The following is a 21,638-nucleotide window of genomic DNA, read 5'->3' as shown; positions in this document are numbered from 1 at the left end:
AAGAACATGAGCTGGCGTCACGTTCCTTTGTATGTACTGCAGGATGGCCCCTCTGAGCCACTCTTGAAAGTTGAGATATACTTAAAAAAAACTGTTAAACCGATTTTATGTAAAGTGGCTTACATGTTTATTTACTTCACAAACACATATCAAATGCCACATTCAATAAGACTTTCTACGACAAGATTATCATTTAAATGAAAATATTCCATGAAAAAAGTATGAAATAAAATCAATTGTGATCCAGAGCTAACCTTCAAAAGAATAACACAATTTCTTATCAGGTAACACACTTGTTCACAGCAAGTTTCTGAAAGCTTGGTTAAAGTGCTATTTTATTGTTGAAAAAAATAATGGCTACAGATGTCAGAGCACACAAAGGCAGGTAGAAAAAGTGGGGAAAAACTATATAATCTGACCTGCTCACTCTGTAGAATTGTCCATTTGTAGAACCACACACGCGCTCATTCACTGATGCTGCGTAACTAGAGGAGACACGACAAAAGTGGAAAATGAGTGATGCAGACACGTGGACATATGTAATAGCAATGAAAATGACACAAGTACGGATAAATCAGGACATGTCTAATCATTAGAAATGGTTCAGTCTTTTTAATCTCATTGACTGCCACCGCTAAAAGAAGCAGTTACCAGTCTGAGTTGCAGCAAGTATCGCTAATGTATTAATGGAGATTCCCAGCCGCAGGTGTCGGAATTGCTGATTATCTAGCAGCCTTCATCAGCAATGAAACAGATGAGAGAAACAAAACAAGATTGAACAAACACTATGCTCTCTAAAAATAACATCCACACCTACCAAACACCTAAAGACACTTTAGTGTAGAGAAGAGTCAAGAGCTGCTTCATAACAATCAACGAAATCCAAGCTCTGAAGCTGTTTATTCAGATTGTCCAAAAAAACCATATCGGAATCACACAATATCTTTGGGGGAAAATATTCACCAGTCAAACCACATTCTCTTCCACCAGCTTCTCCATAGAGAATCATCAAAGATGCAGAACTATGGAGAAGTCTCCATGTTCTTCAACTGTTTCATGTTCAGCAGAGAATACCATACCTCTTCATCGTGGCCAGCATGACCAAACACTTTCATAACACGTTTCTCCAGTCAGAAACTACAGAAATGATCCCTGAAAGTATAGTCTTAAAATAGCCACGTAAATCTCGCAGACTCCTGTGAAGATTGAAGGAGTTTCATCCACGGTGTCTCTGGTCTTCAAGAACATGAGCTGGCGTCACGTTCCTTTGTATGTACTGCAGGATGGCCCCTCTGAGCCACTCTTGAAAGTTGAGATATACTTAAAAAAAACTGTTAAACCGATTTTATGTAAAGTGGCTTACATGTTTAGTTACTTCACAAACGCATATCAAATGCCACATTCAATAAGACTTTCTACGACAAGATTATCATTTAAATGAAAATATTCCATGAAAAAAGTATGAAATAAAATCAATTGTGATCCAGAGCTAACCTTCAAAAGAATAACACAATTTCTTATCAGGTAACACACTTGTTCCCAGCAAGTTTCTGAAAGCTTGGTTAAAGTGCTATTTTATTGTTGAAAAAAATAATGGCTACAGATGTCAGAGCACACAAAGGCAGGTAGAAAAAGTGGGGAAAAACTATATAATCTGACCTGCTCACTCTGTAGAATTGTCCATTTGTAGAACCACACACGCGCTCATGCACTGATGCTGCGTAACTAGATGAGACACGACAAAAGTGGAAAATGAGTGATGCAGACACGTGGACATATGTAATAGCAATGAAAATGACACAAGTACGGATAAATCAAGACATGTCAAATCATTAGAAATGGTTCAGTCTTTTTAATCTCATTGACTGCCACCGCTAAAAGAAGCAGTAACCAGTCTGAGTTGCAGCAAGTATCGCTAATGTATTAATGGAGATTCCCAGCCGCAGGTGTCGGAATTGCTGATTATCTAGCAGCCTTCATCAGCAATAAAACAGATGAGAGAAAAAAACAAGATTGAACAAACACTATGCTCTCCAAAAATAACATCCACCCCTACCAAACACCTAAAGACACTTTAGTGTAGAGAAGAGTCAAGAGCTGCTTCATAACAATCAACGAAATCCAAGCTCTGAAGCTGTTTATTCAGATTGTCCAAAAAAAACACATCAGAATCACACAATATCTTTGGGGGAAAGTATTCACCACTCAGACCGCATTCTCTTCCACCAGCTTCTCCATAGAGATTCTGGAACAATCATCAGAGATGCAGAACTATGGAGAAGTCTCCATGTTCTTCAACTGTTTCATGTTCAGCAGAGAATACCATACCTCTTCATCGTGGCCAGCATGACCAAACACTTTCATAACACGTTTCTCCAGTCAGAAACTACAGAAATGATCCCTGAAAGTATAGTCTTAAAATAGCCACGTAAATCTCGCAGACTCCTGTGAAGATTGAAGGAGTTTCATCCACGGTGTCTCTGGTCTTCAAGAACATGAGCTGGCGTCACGTTCCTTTGTATGTACTGCAGGATGGCCCCTCTGAGCCACTCTTGAAAGTTGAGATATACTTAAAAAAAACTGTTAAACCGATTTTATGTAAAGTGGCTTACATGTTTATTTACTTCACAAACACATATCAAATGCCACATTCAATAAGACTTTCTACGACAAGATTATCATTTAAATGAAAATATTCCATGAAAAAAGTATGAAATAAAATCAATTGTGATCCAGAGCTAACCTTCAAAAGAATAACACAATTTCTTATCAGGTAACACACTTGTTCACAGCAAGTTTCTGAAAGCTTGGTTAAAGTGCTATTTTATTGTTGAAAAAAATAATGGCTACAGATGTCAGAGCACACAAAGGCAGGTAGAAAAAGTGGGGAAAAACTATATAATCTGACCTGCTCACTCTGTAGAATTGTCCATTTGTAGAACCACACACGCGCTCATTCACTGATGCTGCGTAACTAGAGGAGACACGACAAAAGTGGAAAATGAGTGATGCAGACACGTGGACATATGTAATAGCAATGAAAATGACACAAGTACGGATAAATCAGGACATGTCTAATCATTAGAAATGGTTCAGTCTTTTTAATCTCATTGACTGCCACCGCTAAAAGAAGCAGTTACCAGTCTGAGTTGCAGCAAGTATCGCTAATGTATTAATGGAGATTCCCAGCCGCAGGTGTCGGAATTGCTGATTATCTAGCAGCCTTCATCAGCAATGAAACAGATGAGAGAAACAAAACAAGATTGAACAAACACTATGCTCTCTAAAAATAACATCCACACCTACCAAACACCTAAAGACACTTTAGTGTAGAGAAGAGTCAAGAGCTGCTTCATAACAATCAACGAAATCCAAGCTCTGAAGCTGTTTATTCAGATTGTCCAAAAAAACCATATCGGAATCACACAATATCTTTGGGGGAAAATATTCACCAGTCAAACCACATTCTCTTCCACCAGCTTCTCCATAGAGAATCATCAAAGATGCAGAACTATGGAGAAGTCTCCATGTTCTTCAACTGTTTCATGTTCAGCAGAGAATACCATACCTCTTCATCGTGGCCAGCATGACCAAACACTTTCATAACACGTTTCTCCAGTCAGAAACTACAGAAATGATCCCTGAAAGTATAGTCTTAAAATAGCCACGTAAATCTCGCAGACTCCTGTGAAGATTGAAGGAGTTTCATCCACGGTGTCTCTGGTCTTCAAGAACATGAGCTGGCTTCACGTTCCTTTGTATGTACTGCAGGATGGCCCCTCTGAGCCACTCTTGAAAGTTGAGATATACTTAAAAAAAACTGTTAAACCGATTTTATGTAAAGTGGCTTACATGTTTAGTTACTTCACAAACGCATATCAAATGCCACATTCAATAAGACTTTCTACGACAAGATTATCATTTAAATGAAAATATTCCATGAAAAAAGTATGAAATAAAATCAATTGTGATCCAGAGCTAACCTTCAAAAGAATAACACAATTTCTTATCAGGTAACACACTTGTTCACAGCAAATTTCTGAAAGCTTGGTTAAAGTGCTATTTTATTGTTGAAAAAAATAATGGCTACAGATGTCAGAGCACACAAAGGCAGGTAGAAAAAGTGGGGAAAAACTATATAATCTGACCTGCTCACTCTGTAGAATTGTCCATTTGTAGAACCACACACGCGCTCATGCAGTGATGCTGCGTAACTAGATGAGACACGACAAAAGTGGAAAATGAGTGATGCAGACACGTGGACATATGTAATAGCAATGAAAATGACACAAGTACGGATAAATCAGGACATGTCAAATCATTAGAAATGGTTCAGGCTTTTTAATCTCATTGACTGCCACCGCTAAAAGAAGCAGTTACCAGTCTGAGTTGCAGCAAGTATCGCTAATGTATTAATGGAGATTCCCAGCCGCAGGTGTCGGAATTGCTGATTATCTAGCAGCCTTCATCAGCAATGAAACAGATGAGAGAAACAAAACAAGATTGAACAAACACTATGCTCTCTAAAAATAACATCCACACCTACCAAACACCTAAAGACACTTTAGTGTAGAGAAGAGTCAAGAGCTGCTTCATAACAATCAACGAAATCCAAGCTCTGAAGCTGTTTATTCAGATTGTCCAAAAAAACCATATCAGAATCACACAATATCTTTGGGGGAAAATATTCACCAGTCAAACCGCATTCTCTTCCACCAGCTTCTCCATAGAGATTCTGGAACAATCATCAAAGATGCAGAACTATGGAGAAGTCTCCATGTTCTTCAACTGTTTCATGTTCAGCAGAGAATACCATACCTCTTCATCGTGGCCAGCATGACCAAACACTTTCATAACACGTTTCTCCAGTCAGAAACTACAGAAATGATCCCTGAAAGTATAGTCTTAAAATAGCCACGTAAATCTCGCAGACTCCTGTGAAGATTGAAGGAGTTTCATCCACGGTGTCTCTGGTCTTCAAGAACATGAGCTGGCGTCACGTTCCTTTGTATGTACTGCAGGATGGCCCCTCTGAGCCACTCTTGAAAGTTGAGATATACTTAAAAAAAACTGTTAAACCGATTTTATGTAAAGTGGCTTACATGTTTAGTTACTTCACAAACGCATATCAAATGCCACATTCAATAAGACTTTCTACGACAAGATTATCATTTAAATGAAAATATTCCATGAAAAAAGTATGAAATAAAATCAATTGTGATCCAGAGCTAACCTTCAAAAGAATAACACAATTTCTTATCAGGTAACACACTTGTTCCCAGCAAGTTTCTGAAAGCTTGGTTAAAGTGCTATTTTATTGTTGAAAAAAATAATGGCTACAGATGTCAGAGCACACAAAGGCAGGTAGAAAAAGTGGGGAAAAACTATATAATCTGACCTGCTCACTCTGTAGAATTGTCCATTTGTAGAACCACACACGCGCTCATGCACTGATGCTGCGTAACTAGATGAGACACGACAAAAGTGGAAAATGAGTGATGCAGACACGTGGACATATGTAATAGCAATGAAAATGACACAAGTACGGATAAATCAAGACATGTCAAATCATTAGAAATGGTTCAGTCTTTTTAATCTCATTGACTGCCACCGCTAAAAGAAGCAGTAACCAGTCTGAGTTGCAGCAAGTATCGCTAATGTATTAATGGAGATTCCCAGCCGCAGGTGTCGGAATTGCTGATTATCTAGCAGCCTTCATCAGCAATAAAACAGATGAGAGAAAAAAACAAGATTGAACAAACACTATGCTCTCCAAAAATAACATCCACCCCTACCAAACACCTAAAGACACTTTAGTGTAGAGAAGAGTCAAGAGCTGCTTCATAACAATCAACGAAATCCAAGCTCTGAAGCTGTTTATTCAGATTGTCCAAAAAAACCACATCAGAATCACACAATATCTTTGGGGGAAAGTATTCACCACTCAGACCGCATTCTCTTCCACCAGCTTCTCCATAGAGATTCTGGAACAATCATCAGAGATGCAGAACTATGGAGAAGTCTCCATGTTCTTCAACTGTTTCATGTTCAGCAGAGAATACCATACCTCTTCATCGTGGCCAGCATGACCAAACACTTTCATAACACGTTTCTCCAGTCAGAAACTACAGAAATGATCCCTGAAAGTATAGTCTTAAAATAGCCACGTAAATCTCGCAGACTCCTGTGAAGATTGAAGGAGTTTCATCCACGGTGTCTCTGGTCTTCAAGAACATGAGCTGGCGTCACGTTCCTTTGTATGTACTGCAGGATGGCCCCTCTGAGCCACTCTTGAAAGTTGAGATATACTTAAAAAAAACTGTTAAACCGATTTTATGTAAAGTGGCTTACATGTTTATTTACTTCACAAACACATATCAAATGCCACATTCAATAAGACTTTCTACGACAAGATTATCATTTAAATGAAAATATTCCATGAAAAAAGTATGAAATAAAATCAATTGTGATCCAGAGCTAACCTTCAAAAGAATAACACAATTTCTTATCAGGTAACACACTTGTTCACAGCAAGTTTCTGAAAGCTTGGTTAAAGTGCTATTTTATTGTTGAAAAAAATAATGGCTACAGATGTCAGAGCACACAAAGGCAGGTAGAAAAAGTGGGGAAAAACTATATAATCTGACCTGCTCACTCTGTAGAATTGTCCATTTGTAGAACCACACACGCGCTCATTCACTGATGCTGCGTAACTAGAGGAGACACGACAAAAGTGGAAAATGAGTGATGCAGACACGTGGACATATGTAATAGCAATGAAAATGACACAAGTACGGATAAATCAGGACATGTCTAATCATTAGAAATGGTTCAGTCTTTTTAATCTCATTGACTGCCACCGCTAAAAGAAGCAGTTACCAGTCTGAGTTGCAGCAAGTATCGCTAATGTATTAATGGAGATTCCCAGCCGCAGGTGTCGGAATTGCTGATTATCTAGCAGCCTTCATCAGCAATGAAACAGATGAGAGAAACAAAACAAGATTGAACAAACACTATGCTCTCTAAAAATAACATCCACACCTACCAAACACCTAAAGACACTTTAGTGTAGAGAAGAGTCAAGAGCTGCTTCATAACAATCAACGAAATCCAAGCTCTGAAGCTGTTTATTCAGATTGTCCAAAAAAACCATATCGGAATCACACAATATCTTTGGGGGAAAATATTCACCAGTCAAACCACATTCTCTTCCACCAGCTTCTCCATAGAGAATCATCAAAGATGCAGAACTATGGAGAAGTCTCCATGTTCTTCAACTGTTTCATGTTCAGCAGAGAATACCATACCTCTTCATCGTGGCCAGCATGACCAAACACTTTCATAACACGTTTCTCCAGTCAGAAACTACAGAAATGATCCCTGAAAGTATAGTCTTAAAATAGCCACGTAAATCTCGCAGACTCCTGTGAAGATTGAAGGAGTTTCATCCACGGTGTCTCTGGTCTTCAAGAACATGAGCTGGCTTCACGTTCCTTTGTATGTACTGCAGGATGGCCCCTCTGAGCCACTCTTGAAAGTTGAGATATACTTAAAAAAAACTGTTAAACCGATTTTATGTAAAGTGGCTTACATGTTTAGTTACTTCACAAACGCATATCAAATGCCACATTCAATAAGACTTTCTACGACAAGATTATCATTTAAATGAAAATATTCCATGAAAAAAGTATGAAATAAAATCAATTGTGATCCAGAGCTAACCTTCAAAAGAATAACACAATTTCTTATCAGGTAACACACTTGTTCACAGCAAATTTCTGAAAGCTTGGTTAAAGTGCTATTTTATTGTTGAAAAAAATAATGGCTACAGATGTCAGAGCACACAAAGGCAGGTAGAAAAAGTGGGGAAAAACTATATAATCTGACCTGCTCACTCTGTAGAATTGTCCATTTGTAGAACCACACACGCGCTCATGCAGTGATGCTGCGTAACTAGATGAGACACGACAAAAGTGGAAAATGAGTGATGCAGACACGTGGACATATGTAATAGCAATGAAAATGACACAAGTACGGATAAATCAGGACATGTCAAATCATTAGAAATGGTTCAGGCTTTTTAATCTCATTGACTGCCACCGCTAAAAGAAGCAGTTACCAGTCTGAGTTGCAGCAAGTATCGCTAATGTATTAATGGAGATTCCCAGCCGCAGGTGTCGGAATTGCTGATTATCTAGCAGCCTTCATCAGCAATGAAACAGATGAGAGAAACAAAACAAGATTGAACAAACACTATGCTCTCTAAAAATAACATCCACACCTACCAAACACCTAAAGACACTTTAGTGTAGAGAAGAGTCAAGAGCTGCTTCATAACAATCAACGAAATCCAAGCTCTGAAGCTGTTTATTCAGATTGTCCAAAAAAACCATATCAGAATCACACAATATCTTTGGGGGAAAATATTCACCAGTCAAACCGCATTCTCTTCCACCAGCTTCTCCATAGAGATTCTGGAACAATCATCAAAGATGCAGAACTATGGAGAAGTCTCCATGTTCTTCAACTGTTTCATGTTCAGCAGAGAATACCATACCTCTTCATCGTGGCCAGCATGACCAAACACTTTCATAACACGTTTCTCCAGTCAGAAACTACAGAAATGATCCCTGAAAGTATAGTCTTAAAATAGCCACGTAAATCTCGCAGACTCCTGTGAAGATTGAAGGAGTTTCATCCACGGTGTCTCTGGTCTTCAAGAACATGAACTGGCTTCACGTTCCTTTGTATGTACTGCAGGATGGCCCCTCTGAGCCACTCTTGAAAGTTGAGATATACTTAAAAAAAACTGTTAAACCGATTTTATGTAAAGTGGCTTACATGTTTAGTTACTTCACAAACGCATATCAAATGCCACATTCAATAAGACTTTCTACGACAAGATTATCATTTAAATGAAAATATTCCATGAAAAAAGTATGAAATAAAATCAATTGTGATCCAGAGCTAACCTTCAAAAGAATAACACAATTTCTTATCAGGTAACACACTTGTTCACAGCAAGTTTCTGAAAGCTTGGTTAAAGTGCTATTTTATTGTTGAAAAAAATAATGGCTACAGATGTCAGAGCACACAAAGGCAGGTAGAAAAAGTGGGGAAAAACTATATAATCTGACCTGCTCACTCTGTAGAATTGTCCATTTGTAGAACCACACACGCGCTCATGCAGTGATGCTGCGTAACTAGATGAGACACGACAAAAGTGGAAAATGAGTGATGCAGACACGTGGACATATGTAATAGCAATGAAAATGACACAAGTACGGATAAATCAGGACATGTCAAATCATTAGAAATGGTTCAGGCTTTTTAATCTCATTGACTGCCACCGCTAAAAGAAGCAGTTACCAGTCTGAGTTGCAGCAAGTATCGCTAATGTATTAATGGAGATTCCCAGCCGCAGGTGTCGGAATTGCTGATTATCTAGCAGCCTTCATCAGCAATGAAACAGATGAGAGAAACAAAACAAGATTGAACAAACACTATGCTCTCTAAAAATAACATCCACACCTACCAAACACCTAAAGACACTTTAGTGTAGAGAAGAGTCAAGAGCTGCTTCATAACAATCAACGAAATCCAAGCTCTGAAGCTGTTTATTCAGATTGTCCAAAAAAACCATATCGGAATCACACAATATCTTTGGGGGAAAATATTCACCAGTCAGACCGCATTCTCTTCCACCAGCTTCTCCATAGAGATTCTGGAACAATCATCAAAGATGCAGAACTATGGAGAAGTCTCCATGTTCTTCAACTGTTTCATGTTCAGCAGAGAATACCATACCTCTTCATCGTGGCCAGCATGACCAAACACTTTCATAACACGTTTCTCCAGTCAGAAACTACAGAAATGATCCCTGAAAATATAGTCTTAAAATAGCCATGTAAATCTCGCAAACTCCTGTGAAGATTGAAGGAGTTTCATCCACGGTGTCTCTGGTCTTCAAGAACATGAGCTGGCTTCACGTTCCTTTGTATGTACTGCAGGATGGCCCCTCTGAGCCACTCTTGAAAGTTGAGATATACTTAAAAAAAACTGTTAAACCGATTTTATGTAAAGTGGCTTACATGTTTATTTACTTCACAAACACATATCAAATGCCACATTCAATAAGACTTTCTACGACAAGATTATCATTTAAATGAAAATATTCCATGAAAAAAGTATGAAATAAAATCAATTGTGATCCAGAGCTAACCTTCAAAAGAATAACACAATTTCTTATCAGGTAACACACTTGTTCACAGCAAGTTTCTGAAAGCTTGGTTAAAGTGCTATTTTATTGTTGAAAAAAATAATGGCTACAGATGTCAGAGCACACAAAGGCAGGTAGAAAAAGTGGGGAAAAACTATATAATCTGACCTGCTCACTCTGTAGAATTGTCCATTTGTAGAACCACACACGCGCTCATTCACTGATGCTGCGTAACTAGATGAGACACGACAAAAGTGGAAAATGAGTGATGCAGACACGTGGACATATGTAATAGCAATGAAAATGACACAAGTACGGATAAATCAGGACATGTCTAATCATTAGAAATGGTTCAGTCTTTTTAATCTCATTGACTGCCACCGCTAAAAGAAGCAGTTACCAGTCTGAGTTGCAGCAAGTATCGCTAATGTATTAATGGAGATTCCCAGCCGCAGGTGTCGGAATTGCTGATTATCTAGCAGCCTTCATCAGCAATAAAACAGAGAGAAAAAAACAAGATTGAACAAACACTATGCTCTCTAAAAATAACATCCACACCTACCAAACACCTAAAGACACTTTAGTGTAGAGAAGAGTCAAGAGCTGCTTCATAACAATCAACGAAATCCAAGCTCTGAAGCTGTTTATTCAGATTGTCCAAAAAAACCATATCGGAATCACACAATATCTTTGGGGGAAAATATTCACCAGTCAGACCGCATTCTCTTCCACCAGCTTCTCCATAGAGATTCTGAAACAATCATCAGAGATGCAGAACTATGGAGAAGTCTCCATGTTCTTCAACTGTTTCATGTTCAGCAGAGAATACCATACCTCTTCATCGTGGCCAGCATGACCAAACACTTTCATAACACGTTTCTCCAGTCAGAAACTACAGAAATGATCCCTGAAAGTATAGTCTTAAAATAGCCACGTAAATCTCGCAGACTCCTGTGAAGATTGAAGGAGTTTCATCCACGGTGTCTCTGGTCTTCAAGAACATGAGCTGGCGTCACGTTCCTTTGTATGTACTGCAGGATGGCCCCTCTGAGCCACTCTTGAAAGTTGAGATATACTTAAAAAAAACTGTTAAACCGATTTTATGTAAAGTGGCTTACATGTTTATTTACTTCACAAACACATATCAAATGCCACATTCAATAAGACTTTCTACGACAAGATTATCATTTAAATGAAAATATTCCATGAAAAAAGTATGAAATAAAATCAATTGTGATCCAGAGCTAACCTTCAAAAGAATAACACAATTTCTTATCAGGTAACACACTTGTTCACAGCAAGTTTCTGAAAGCTTGGTTAAAGTGCTATTTTATTGTTGAAAAAAATAATGGCTACAGATGTCAGAGCACACAAAGGCAGGTAGAAAAAGTGGGGAAAAACTATATAATCTGACCTGCTCACTCTGTAGAATTGTCCATTTGTAGAACCACACACGCGCTCATGCAGTGATGCTGCGTAACTAGATGAGACACGACAAAAGTGGAAAATGAGTGATGCAGACACGTGGACATATGTAATAGCAATGAAAATGACACAAGTACGGATAAATCAGGACATGTCAAATCATTAGAAATGGTTCAGGCTTTTCAATCTCATTGACTGCCACCGCTAAAAGAAGCAGTTACCAGTCTGAGTTGCAGCAAGTATCGCTAATGTATTAATGGAGATTCCCAGCCGCAGGTGTCGGAATTGCTGATTATCTAGCAGCCTTCATCAGCAATGAAACAGATGAGAGAAACAAAACAAGATTGAACAAACACTATGCTCTCTAAAAATAACATCCACACCTACCAAACACCTAAAGACACTTTAGTGTAGAGAAGAGTCAAGAGCTGCTTCATAACAATCAACGAAATCCAAGCTCTGAAGCTGTTTATTCAGATTGTCCAAAAAAACCATATCGGAATCACACAATATCTTTGGGGGAAAATATTCACCAGTCAGACCGCATTCTCTTCCACCAGCTTCTCCATAGAGATTCTGGAACAATCATCAAAGATGCAGAACTATGGAGAAGTCTCCATGTTCTTCAACTGTTTCATGTTCAGCAGAGAATACCATACCTCTTCATCGTGGCCAGCATGACCAAACACTTTCATAACACGTTTCTCCAGTCAGAAACTACAGAAATGATCCCTGAAAGTATAGTCTTAAAATAGCCACGTAAATCTCGCAGACTCCTGTGAAGATTGAAGGAGTTCCATCCACGGTGTCTCTGGTCTTCAAGAACATGAGCTGGCTTCACCTTCCTTTGTATGTACTGCAGGATGGCCCCTCTGAGCCACTCTTGAAAGTTGAGATATACTTAAAAAAAACTGTTAAACCGATTTTATGTAAAGTGGCTTACATGTTTATTTACTTCACAAACACATATCAAATGCCACATTCAATAAGACTTTCTACGACAAGATTATCATTTAAATGAAAATATTCCATGAAAAAAGTATGAAATAAAATCAATTGTGATCCAGAGCTAACCTTCAAAAGAATAACACAATTTCTTATCAGGTAACACACTTGTTCACAGCAAGTTTCTGAAAGCTTGGTTAAAGTGCTATTTTATTGTTGAAAAAAATAATGGCTACAGATGTCAGAGCACACAAAGGCAGGTAGAAAAAGTGGGGAAAAACTATATAATCTGACCTGCTCACTCTGTAGAATTGTCCATTTGTAGAACCACACACGCGCTCATGCACTGATGCTGCGTAACTAGATGAGACACGACAAAAGTGGAAAATGAGTGATGCAGACACGTGGACATATGTAATAGCAATGAAAATGACACAAGTACGGATAAATCAGGACATGTCAAATCATTAGAAATGGTTCAGGCTTTTTAATCTCATTGACTGCCACCGCTAAAAAAAGCAGTTACCAGTCTGAGTTGCAGCAAGTATCGCTAATGTATTAATGGAGATTCCCAGCCGCAGGTGTCGGAATTGCTGATTATCTAGCAGCCGTCATCAGCAATGAAACAGATGAGAGAAAAAAACAAGATTGAACAAACACTATGCTATCCAAAAATAACATCCACCCCTACCAAACACCTAAAGACACTTTAGTGTAGAGAAGAGTCAAGAGCTGCTTCATAACAATCAACGAAATCCAAGCTCTGAAGCTGTTTATTCAGATTGTCCAAAAAAACCACATCGGAATCACACAATATCTTTGGGGGAAAGTATTCACCACTCAGACCGCATTCTCTTCCACCAGCTTCTCCATAGAGATTCTGGAACAATCATCAAAGATGCAGAACTATGGAGAAGTCTCCATGTTCTTCAACTGTTTCATGTTCAGAAGAGAATACCATACCTCGTCATCGTGGCCAGCATGACCAAACACTTTCATAACACGTTTCTCCAGTCAGAAACTACAGAAATGATCCCTGAAAGTATAGTCTTAAAATAGCCACGTAAATCTCGCAGACTCCTGTGAAGATTGAAGGAGTTTCATCCACGGTGTCTCTGGTCTTCAAGAACATGAGCTGGCTTCACGGTCCTTTGTATGTACTGCAGGATGGCCCCTCTGAGCCACTCTTGAAAGTTGAGATATACTTAAAAAAAACTGTTAAACCGATTTTATGTAAAGTGGCTTACATGTTTAGTTACTTCACAAACGCATATCAAATGCCACATTCAATAAGACTTTCTACGACAAGATTATCATTTAAATGAAAATATTCCATGAAAAAAGTATGAAATAAAATCAATTGTGATCCAGAGCTAACCTTCAAAAGAATAACACAATTTCTTATCAGGTAACACACTTGTTCACAGCAAGTTTCTGAAAGCTTGGTTAAAGTGCTATTTTATTGTTGAAAAAAATAATGGCTACAGATGTCAGAGCACACAAAGGCAGGTAGAAAAAGTGGGGAAAAACTATATAATCTGACCTGCTCACTCTATAGAATTGTCCATTTGTAGAACCACACACGCGCTCATGCACTGATGCTGCGTAACTAGATGAGACACGACAAAAGTGGAAAATGAGTGATGCAGACACGTGGACATATGTAATAGCAATGAAAATGACACAAGTACGGATAAATCAAGACATGTCAAATCATTAGAAATGGTTCAGTCTTTTTAATCTCATTGACTGCCACCGCTAAAAGAAGCAGTAACCAGTCTGAGTTGCAGCAAGTATCGCTAATGTATTAATGGAGATTCCCAGCCGCAGGTGTCGGAATTGCTGATTATCTAGCAGCCTTCATCAGCAATGAAACAGATGAGAGAAACAAAACAAGATTGAACAAACACTATGCTCTCTAAAAATAACATCCACACCTACCAAACACCTAAAGACACTTTAGTGTAGAGAAGAGTCAAGAGCTGCTTCATAACAATCAACGAAATCCAAGCTCTGAAGCTGTTTATTCAGATTGTCCAAAAAAACCACATCGGAATCACACAATATCTTTGGGGGAAAGTATTCACCACTCAGACCGCATTCTCTTCCACCAGCTTCTCCATAGAGATTCTGGAACAATCATCAAAGATGCAGAACTATGGAGAAGTCTCCATGTTCTTCGACTGTTTCATGTTCAGAAGAGAATACCATACCTCTTCATCGTGGCCAGCATGACCAAACACTTTCATAACACATTTCTCCAGTCAGAAACTACAGAAATGATCCCTGAAAGTATAGTCTTAAAATAGCCACCTAAATCTCGCAGACTCCTGTGAAGATTGAAGGAGTTTCATCCACGGTGTCTCTGGTCTTCAAGAACATGAGCTGGCTTCACGTTACTTTGTATGTACTGCAGGATGGCCCCTCTGAGCCACTCTTGAAAGTTGAGATATACTTAAAAAAAACTGTTAAACCGATTTTATGTAAAGTGGCTTACATGTTTATTTACTTCACAAACACATATCAAATGCCACATTCAATAAGACTTTCTACGACAAGATTATCATTTAAATGAAAATATTCCATGAAAAAAGTATGAAATAAAATCAATTGTGATCCAGAGCTAACCTTCAAAAGAATAACACAATTTCTTATCAGGTAACACACTTGTTCCCAGCAAGTTTCTGAAAGCTTGGTTAAAGTGCTATTTTATTGTTGAAAAAAATAATGGCTACAGATGTCAGAGCACACAAAGGCAGGTAGAAAAAGTGGGGAAAAACTATATAATCTGACCTGCTCACTCTGTAGAATTGTCCATTTGTAGAACCACACACGCGCTCATGCACTGATGCTGCGTAACTAGATGAGACACGACAAAAGTGGAAAATGAGTGATGCAGACACGTGGACATATGTAATAGCAATGAAAATGACACAAGTACGGATAAATCAAGACATGTCAAATCATTAGAAATGGTTCAGTCTTTTTAATCTCATTGACTGCCACCGCTAAAAGAAGCAGTAACCAGTCTGAGTTGCAGCAAGTATCGCTAATGTATTAATGGAGATTCCCAGCCGCAGGTGTCGGAATTGCTGATTATCTAGCAGCCTTCATCAGCAATAAAACAGAGAGAAAAAAACAAGATTGAACAAACACTATGCTCTCCAAAAATAACATCCACCCCTACCAAACACCTAAAGACACTTTAGTGTAGAGAAGAGTCAAGAGCTGCTTCATAACAATCAACGAAATCCAAGCTCTGAAGCTGTTTATTCAGATTGTCCAAAAAAACCACATCGGAATCACAAAATATCTTTGGGGGAAAGTATTCACCACTCAGACCACGTTCTCTTCCACCAGCTTCTCCATAGAGAATCTGGAACAATCATCAAAGATGCAGAACCATGGAGAAGTCTCCATGTTCTTCAACTGTTTCATGTTCAGAAGAGAATACCATACCTCGTCATCGTGGCCAGCATGACCAAACACTTTCATAACACGTTTCTCCAGTCAGAAACTACAGAAATGATCCCTGAAAGTATAGTCTTAAAATAGCCACGTAAATCTCGCAGACTCCTGTGAAGATTGAAGGAGTTTCATCCACGGTGTCTCTGGTCTTCAAGAACATGAGCTGGCTTCACGTTCCTTTGTATGTACTGCAGGATGGCCCCTCTGAGCCACTCTTGAAAGTTGAGATATACTTAAAAAAAACTGTTAAACCGATTTTATGTAAAGTGGCTTACATGTTTAGTTACTTCACAAACGCATATCAAATGCCACATTCAATAAGACTTTCTACGACAAGATTATCATTTAAATGAAAATATTCCATGAAAAAAGTATGAAATAAAATCAATTGTGATCCAGAGCTAACCTTCAAAAGAATAACACAATTTCTTATCAGGTAACACACTTGTTCACAGCAAGTTTCTGAAAGCTTGGTTAAAGTGCTATTTTATTGTTGAAAAAAATAATGGCTACAGATGTCAGAGCACACAAAGGCAGGTAGAAAAAGTGGGGAAAAACTATATAATCTGACCTGCTCACTCTGTAGAATTGTCCATTTGTAGAACCACACACGCGCTCATGCACTGATGCTGCGTAACTAGATGAGACACGACAAAAGTGGAAAATGAGTGATGCAGACACGTGGACATATGTAATAGCAATGAAAATGACACAAGTACGGATAAATCAAGACAAGTCAAATCATTAGAAATGGTTCAGTCTTTTTAATCTCATTGACTGCCACCGCTAAAAGAAGCAGTAACCAGTCTGAGTTGCAGCAAGTATCGCTAATGTATTAATGGAGATTCCCAGCCGCAGGTGTCGGAATTGCTGATTATCTAGCAGCCTTCATCAGCAATAAAACAGATGAAACAAAACAAGATTGAACAAACACTATGCTCTCTAAAAATAACATCCACACCTACCAAACACCTAAAGACACTTTAGTGTAGAGAAGAGTCAAGAGCTGCTTCATAACAATCAACGAAATCCAAGCTCTGAAGCTGTTTATTCAGATTGTCCAAAAAAACCACATCGGAATCACACAATATCTTTGGGGGAAAGTATTCACCACTCAGACCGCATTCTCTTCCACCAGCTTCTCCATAGAGATTCTGGAACAATCATCAAAGATGCAGAACTATGGAGAAGTCTCCATGTTCTTCAACTGTTTCATGTTCAGAAGAGAATACCATACCTCGTCATCGTGGCCAGCATGACCAAACACTTTCATAACACTTTTCTCCAGTCAGAAACTACAGAAACGATCCCTGAAAGTATAGTCTTAAAATAGCCACCTAAATCTCGCAGACTCCTGTGAAGATTGAAGGAGTTTCATCCACGGTGTCTCTGGTCTTCAAGAAAATGAGCTGGCTTCACGTTCCTTTGTATGTACTGCAGGATGGCCCCTCTGAGCCACTCTTGAAAGTTGAGATATACTTAAAAAAAACTGTTAAACCGATTTTATGTAAAGTGGCTTACATGTTTAGTTACTTCACAAACGCATATCAAATGCCACATTCAATAAGACTTTCTACGACAAGATTATCATTTAAATGAAAATATTCCATGAAAAAAGTATGAAATAAAATCAATTGTGATCCAGAGCTAACCTTCAAAAGAATAACACAATTTCTTATCAGGTAACACACTTGTTCACAGCAAGTTTCTGAAAGCTTGGTTAAAGTGCTATTTTATTGTTGAAAAAAATAATGGCTACAGATGTCAGAGCACAGAAAGGCAGGTAGAAAAAGTGGGGAAAAACTATATAATCTGACCTGCTCACTCTGTAGAATTGTCCATTTGTAGAACCACACACGCGCTCATGCACTGATGCTGCGTAACTAGATGAGACACGACAAAAGTGGAAAATGAGTGATGCAGACACGTGGACATATGTAATAGCAATGAAAATGACACAAGTACGGATAAATCAGGACATGTCAAATCATTAGAAATGGTTCAGGCTTTTTAATCTCATTGACTGCCACCGCTAAAAAAAGCAGTTACCTGTCTGAGTTGCAGCAAGTATCGCTAATGTATTAATGGAGATTCCCAGCCGCAGGTGTCGGAATTGCTGATTATCTAGCAGCCTTCATCAGCAATGAAACAGATGAGAGAAACAAAACAAGATTGAACAAACACTATGCTCTCTAAAAATAACATCCACACCTAACAAACACCTAAAGACACTTTAGTGTAGAAAAGAGTCAAGAGCTGCTTCATAACAATCAACGAAATCCAAGCTCTGAAGCTGTTTATTCAGATTGTCCAAAAAAACCATATCGGAATCACACAATATTTTTGGGGGAAAATATTCACCAGTCAGACCGCATTCTCTTCCACCAGCTTCTCCATAGAGATTCTGGAACAATCATCAAAGATGCAGAACTATGGAGAAGTCTCCATGTTCTTCAACTGTTTCATGTTCAGCAGAGAATACCATACCTCTTCATCGTGACCAGCATGACCAAACACTTTCATAACACGTTTCTCCAGTCAGAAACTACAGAAATGATCCCTGAAAGTATAGTCTTAAAATAGCCACCTAAATCTCGCAGACTCCTGTGAAGATTGAAGGAGTTTCATCCACGGTGTCTCTGGTCTTCAAGAACATGAGCTGGCTTCACGTTACTTTGTATGTACTGCAGGATGGCCCCTCTGAGCCACTCTTGAAAGTTGAGATATACTTAAAAAAAACTGTTAAACCGATTTTATGTAAAGTGGCTTACATGTTTATTTACTTCACAAACACATATCAAATGCCACATTCAATAAGACTTTCTACGACAAGATTATCATTTAAATGAAAATATTCCATGAAAAAAGTATGAAATAAAATCAATTGTGATCCAGAGCTAACCTTCAAAAGAATAACACAATTTCTTATCAGGTAACACACTTGTTCACAGCAAGTTTCTGAAAGCTTGGTTAAAGTGCTATTTTATTGTTGAAAAAAATAATGGCTACAGATGTCAGAGCACACAAAGGCAGGTAGAAAAAGTGGGGAAAAACTATATAATCTGACCTGCTCACTCTGTAGAATTGTCCATTTGTAGAACCACACACGCGCTCATTCACTGATGCTGCGTAACTAGAGGAGACACGACAAAAGTGGAAAATGAGTGATGCAGACACGTGGACATATGTAATAGCAATGAAAATGACACAAGTACGGATAAATCAGGACATGTCTAATCATTAGAAATGGTTCAGTCTTTTTAATCTCATTGACTGCCACCGCTAAAAGAAGCAGTTACCAGTCTGAGTTGCAGCAAGTATCGCTAATGTATTAATGGAGATTCCCAGCCGCAGGTGTCGGAATTGCTGATTATCTAGCAGCCTTCATCAGCAATGAAACAGATGAGAGAAAAAAACAAGATTGAACAAACACTATGCTCTCCAAAAATAACATCCACCCCTACCAAACACCTAAAGACACTTTAGTGTAGAGAAGAGTCAAGAGCTGCTTCATAACAATCAACGAAATCCAAGCTCTGAAGCTGTTTATTCAGATTGTCCAAAAAAACCACATCGGAATCACACAACATCTTTGGGGGAAAGCATTCACCACTCAGACCGCATTCTCTTCCACCAGCTTCTCCATAGAGATTCTGGAACAATCATCAAAGATGCAGAACTATGGAGAAGTCTCCATGTTTTTCAACTGTTTCATGTTCAGAAGAGAATACCATACCTCTTCATCATGGCTAGCATGACCAAACACTTTCATAACACATTTCTCCAGTCAGAAACTACAGAAATGATCCCTGAAAGTATAGTCTTAAAATAGCCACGTAAATCTCACAGACTCCTGTGAAGATTGAAGGAGTTCCATCCACGGTGTCTCTGGTCTTCAAGAACATGAGCTGGCTTCACGTTCCTTTGTATGTACTGCAGGATGGCCCCTCTGAGCCACTCTTGAAAGTTGAGATATACTTAAAAAAAACTGTTAAACCGATTTTATGTAAAGTGGCTTACATGTTTAGTTACTTCACAAACGCATATCAAATGCCACATTCAATAAGACTTTCTACGACAAGATTATCATTTAAATGAAAATATTCCATGAAAAAAGTATGAAATAAAATCAATTGTGATCCAGAGCTAACCTTCAAAAGAATAACACAATTTCTTATCAGGTAACACACTTGTTCACAGCAAGTTTCTGAAAGCTTGGTTAAAGTGCTATTTTATTGTTGAAAAAAATAATGGCTACAGATGTCAGAGCACACAAAGGCAGGTAGAAAAAGGGGGGAAAAACTAGATAATCTGACCTGCTCACTCTGTAGAATTGTCCATTTGTAGAACCACACACGCGCTCATGCACTTATGCTGCGTAACTAGATGAGACACGACAAAAGTGGAAAATGAGTGATGCAGACACGTGGACATATGTAATAGCAATGAAAATGACACAAGTACGGATAAATCAGGACATGTCAAATCATTAGAAATGGTTCAGTCTTTTTAATCTCATTGACTGCCACCGCTAAAAGAAGCAGTTACCAGTCTGAGTTGCAGCAAGTATCGCTAATGTATTAATGGAGATTCCCAGCCGCAGGTGTCGGAATTGCTGATTATCTAGCAGCCTTCATCAGCAATGAAACAGATGAGAGAAACAAAACAAGATTGAACAAACACTATGCTCTCTAAAAATAACATCCACACCTACCAAACACCTAAAGACACTTTAGTGTAGAGAAGAGTCAAGAGCTGCTTCATAACAATCAACGAAATCCAAGCTCTGAAGCTGTTTATTCAGATTGTCCAAAAAAACCACATCGGAATCACACAACATCTTTGGGGGAAAGCATTCACCACTCAGACCGCATTCTCTTCCACCAGCTTCTCCATAGAGATTCTGGAACAATCATCAAAGATGCAGAACTATGGAGAAGTCTCCATGTTCTTCAACTGTTTCATGTTCAGAAGAGAATACCATACCTCTTCATCGTGGCCAGCATGACCAAACACTTTCATAACACATTTCTCCAGTCAGAAACTACAGAAAAGATCCCTGAAAGTATAGTCTTAAAATAGCCACCTAAATCTCGCAGACTCCTGTGAAGATTGAAGGAGTTTCATCCACGGTGTCTCTGGTCTTCAAGAACATGAGCTGGCTTCACGTTACTTTGTATGTACTGCAGGATGGCCCCTCTGAGCCACTCTTGAAAGTTGAGATATACTTAAAAAAAACTGTTAAACCGATTTTACGTAAAGTGGCTTACATGTTTAGTTACTTCACAAACGCATATCAAATGCCACATTCAATAAGACTTTCTACGACAAGATTATCATTTAAATGAAAATATTCCATGAAAAAAGTATGAAATAAAATCAATTGTGATCCAGAGCTAACCTTCAAAAGAATAACACAATTTCTTATCAGGTAACACACTTGTTCACAGCAAGTTTCTGAAAGCTTGGTTAAAGTGCTATTTTATTGTTGAAAAAAATAATGGCTACAGATGTCAGAGCACACAAAGGCAGGTAGAAAAAGTGGGGAAAAACTATATAATCTGACCTGCTCACTCTGTAG

General features: G+C 38.5%; 17 non-coding genes across 17 annotated transcripts; all 17 read right to left on the bottom strand.

Annotated features, from left to right (window-relative positions):
- Positions 1–961: 961 nt before the first annotated feature.
- LOC125719673 (small nucleolar RNA U3) lies at positions 962–1,168 on the bottom strand. Its single transcript, XR_007385168.1, has one exon. It is a non-coding gene; the product is annotated as a small nucleolar RNA U3 (small nucleolar RNA).
- A 1,032-nt stretch (positions 1,169–2,200) lies between these two features.
- On the bottom strand, positions 2,201–2,417 carry LOC125719635 (small nucleolar RNA U3). Its single transcript, XR_007385133.1, has one exon. It is a non-coding gene; the product is annotated as a small nucleolar RNA U3 (small nucleolar RNA).
- Positions 2,418–3,450: 1,033 nt separating this feature from the next.
- On the bottom strand, positions 3,451–3,657 carry LOC125719672 (small nucleolar RNA U3). The gene has a single exon (XR_007385167.1). It is a non-coding gene; the product is annotated as a small nucleolar RNA U3 (small nucleolar RNA).
- A 1,033-nt stretch (positions 3,658–4,690) lies between these two features.
- LOC125719660 (small nucleolar RNA U3) lies at positions 4,691–4,907 on the bottom strand. The gene has a single exon (XR_007385156.1). It is a non-coding gene; the product is annotated as a small nucleolar RNA U3 (small nucleolar RNA).
- A 1,032-nt stretch (positions 4,908–5,939) lies between these two features.
- Positions 5,940–6,156, bottom strand: LOC125719634 (small nucleolar RNA U3). Its single transcript, XR_007385132.1, has one exon. It is a non-coding gene; the product is annotated as a small nucleolar RNA U3 (small nucleolar RNA).
- A 1,033-nt stretch (positions 6,157–7,189) lies between these two features.
- LOC125719670 (small nucleolar RNA U3) lies at positions 7,190–7,396 on the bottom strand. Its single transcript, XR_007385166.1, has one exon. It is a non-coding gene; the product is annotated as a small nucleolar RNA U3 (small nucleolar RNA).
- A 1,033-nt stretch (positions 7,397–8,429) lies between these two features.
- On the bottom strand, positions 8,430–8,646 carry LOC125719659 (small nucleolar RNA U3). Its single transcript, XR_007385155.1, has one exon. It is a non-coding gene; the product is annotated as a small nucleolar RNA U3 (small nucleolar RNA).
- A 1,033-nt stretch (positions 8,647–9,679) lies between these two features.
- On the bottom strand, positions 9,680–9,896 carry LOC125719664 (small nucleolar RNA U3). The gene has a single exon (XR_007385160.1). It is a non-coding gene; the product is annotated as a small nucleolar RNA U3 (small nucleolar RNA).
- A 1,029-nt stretch (positions 9,897–10,925) lies between these two features.
- Positions 10,926–11,142, bottom strand: LOC125719657 (small nucleolar RNA U3). The gene has a single exon (XR_007385153.1). It is a non-coding gene; the product is annotated as a small nucleolar RNA U3 (small nucleolar RNA).
- A 1,033-nt stretch (positions 11,143–12,175) lies between these two features.
- LOC125719649 (small nucleolar RNA U3) lies at positions 12,176–12,392 on the bottom strand. The gene has a single exon (XR_007385146.1). It is a non-coding gene; the product is annotated as a small nucleolar RNA U3 (small nucleolar RNA).
- Positions 12,393–13,424: 1,032 nt separating this feature from the next.
- LOC125719692 (small nucleolar RNA U3) lies at positions 13,425–13,641 on the bottom strand. Its single transcript, XR_007385186.1, has one exon. It is a non-coding gene; the product is annotated as a small nucleolar RNA U3 (small nucleolar RNA).
- Positions 13,642–14,674: 1,033 nt separating this feature from the next.
- LOC125719700 (small nucleolar RNA U3) lies at positions 14,675–14,891 on the bottom strand. Its single transcript, XR_007385194.1, has one exon. It is a non-coding gene; the product is annotated as a small nucleolar RNA U3 (small nucleolar RNA).
- Positions 14,892–15,920: 1,029 nt separating this feature from the next.
- LOC125719705 (small nucleolar RNA U3) lies at positions 15,921–16,137 on the bottom strand. Its single transcript, XR_007385199.1, has one exon. It is a non-coding gene; the product is annotated as a small nucleolar RNA U3 (small nucleolar RNA).
- A 1,029-nt stretch (positions 16,138–17,166) lies between these two features.
- On the bottom strand, positions 17,167–17,383 carry LOC125719712 (small nucleolar RNA U3). Its single transcript, XR_007385207.1, has one exon. It is a non-coding gene; the product is annotated as a small nucleolar RNA U3 (small nucleolar RNA).
- A 1,033-nt stretch (positions 17,384–18,416) lies between these two features.
- LOC125719662 (small nucleolar RNA U3) lies at positions 18,417–18,633 on the bottom strand. Its single transcript, XR_007385158.1, has one exon. It is a non-coding gene; the product is annotated as a small nucleolar RNA U3 (small nucleolar RNA).
- Positions 18,634–19,665: 1,032 nt separating this feature from the next.
- LOC125719694 (small nucleolar RNA U3) lies at positions 19,666–19,882 on the bottom strand. Its single transcript, XR_007385188.1, has one exon. It is a non-coding gene; the product is annotated as a small nucleolar RNA U3 (small nucleolar RNA).
- A 1,033-nt stretch (positions 19,883–20,915) lies between these two features.
- LOC125719703 (small nucleolar RNA U3) lies at positions 20,916–21,132 on the bottom strand. The gene has a single exon (XR_007385197.1). It is a non-coding gene; the product is annotated as a small nucleolar RNA U3 (small nucleolar RNA).
- Between the last annotated feature and the right edge of the window lie 506 nt (positions 21,133–21,638).

Source organism: Brienomyrus brachyistius, chromosome 23, assembly GCF_023856365.1.
Source record: "Brienomyrus brachyistius isolate T26 chromosome 23, BBRACH_0.4, whole genome shotgun sequence".
NCBI lineage: Eukaryota > Metazoa > Chordata > Actinopteri > Osteoglossiformes > Mormyridae > Brienomyrus > Brienomyrus brachyistius.
The sequence above is the reverse complement of the archived record's forward strand: the minus strand, read 5'-3'. Positions and strand labels throughout refer to the sequence as shown.